We start from the raw sequence: 2,093 nt of genomic DNA on the forward strand, positions 1-2,093 counted from the left end.
CTCACCAACCCCCCGCCTGCCTTCCTCCGCCACCTCGGAGAGCGGGTGCCGGTGCCTCTCCGGGCCTGGGAGGGAGACCTACAGAGTGCGGCACACGGTAGAGTGGGGACAGTGACCCTCTGGGCCAGGCCTCATCCTCACGCCTTCCTCTTCCCAGCAGCCCTCTGTGCCTGTCCTCTCTCCACAGACGGGGGGGGGAGGCTGCTTGGCAGGACCTCCGTGGGCCTGTGCTCTTGGCTGTGAGGCTGCGGCCTCACCTGTGCCCACTGACTTCCTGCACCGACACCACCGGGCAGGCTGGAGCTCGGGCCTGCCTCCCGCAGAGTGGCCGCCCGCCACCCGCGTCCGCGTCAGCCTTCCTCATTCAGCGCCCTGGGAGGGCGCACGACTGCGCTCCTCTGGGCTCATGCGCTCGCCGCGCAGGCGGGCGGTAGGGCTTCAGGCGTGAGTCCTTGCTTGCATGACGCCCAGCTCTAGTGCTCCATAGCTGTTGGGGTGTCCTCAGCACCCCAGGGCGGCCCGCACCACGGACCCAGCCACAGTCTTGGTGCGTGGTGCGTGCGCCTTCCCAACCAGCCGGGCGCTGGGGCTGCTCACCTGCCTGGTAGGTCAGGAGACAGGCCTCGGGCGTCCCTGCACCCTGAGGGTCGGGGCCCCACATTCCCAGGTGTACTTTTTGGGGGAGTGGTCTCACCAACACTTCAGGGACAGGAGGCCCGGGGCTGAGGACCACGCTGGGGTCCCTCAGGCTCCACCCGCCACCATGACCTGGGGAGCCAGGGGGGATTGCTGAGGTCCTGGGATATGACAGTGCGTGCAGAGCCCTGAGCGTGCATACACAGATGCACACACACGCACACACACATGCAGGCCCCTCCACCCCTCAGGCAGCCGCAGATCCGCGCACCCCCCCCCCCCCGCCACTGCTCTGCATTATCCCGGGCTCCCCAGCAGGGCTGTCTCCGGGGCTCCCAGGAACCCAGGGGCCATGGCCCTCAGGCCCCCCCACACACCGGCCTCAGCACCCCTGCCTCCTCCCACAGCCGCACACCCGAGCCTCTGGCAGGGCCCGTCAGCTGTCCCCCATGATCACTTGCGAGTCATGTCTCTCCTCCACTGAGACCGTCTGGTCCAGGCTCCTCGCCCCCTGGGGTCCCCACCCAGCCTCCTCGCTAGTCCCCTGCCCACTCCTGCCCCTCCCATTCACCCTCCATCCAGCAGCTGCAGAGAACTTTGCAAAGCACAAACCTGACCCAGCCCATTCCCTGCTCAGAACTAGCCGTGGCTCCCCAGTGCCCCCAGGCTCCTAACTGGTGACCAAGACCTTAGGGGAGGGGACTTCACCCCTGCAGCCTCCCTTGCTTTAACTTGCTGTGGTCTCATAGCTCCAGCCATGGATAACCTGGGACATGCCCCCAGGCACACCACTCACCATACCCCCTGTGCTCCAGGTGGCAGCTCCACTGTCTCCTCCTCTAGGAAGCCCTCCCTGACCACCTTTTCTGGGCACCCACAGCTGCCTGGGCTCCCCCATCCCAGCCCTGCCCCCTGTGGGTCATCACCGTTTGGAGACGGGTCATTCTCCACCGAACTGAGCCGTGTGAGGACAAAAGCAGGGCTGTCTTGCTCACCACCATGTCCTCGGCACAGAGACGGCGCTCTGGGAATGCACTGAGTGCATGCTTGCACAACTGACTTTCACAGACACACGCTCACAACAGAAGCATGGACCTTGACGGGGCCGCATTAAGACTGGTGGCGAGACTAACAGGCAGTCAACAGATGCCCCCTGAGCCCCTGCCGGGCATTGCCCTGAGCTGGGGGTTCCATGTATACAGCAGGGACCAAGAGAGCCCCAGGCCTGCCCCCATGGGGCTCAGAGCAGGATGAATCCTGAGCGCTGAGGGTTTATGACATGGCCTTTCAGTTAACAGTCGTGAGGTCTGACATTTGCAAAGGGCAGAGGGGAATCAGGTGGACTGCTGGTCCTGTAAGAGGAGCCACTACTGGACGCTCCTTATCATGAGCCAAACTCGTAAGTGCTATGTGTGGTTCGCTCCATGCATTAAATGTAGTATTTTACTCAGTGTCCC

This window comes from Equus asinus, chromosome 26, assembly GCF_041296235.1.
Source record: "Equus asinus isolate D_3611 breed Donkey chromosome 26, EquAss-T2T_v2, whole genome shotgun sequence".
In the NCBI taxonomy this organism is placed as follows: Eukaryota; Metazoa; Chordata; class Mammalia; order Perissodactyla; family Equidae; genus Equus; species Equus asinus.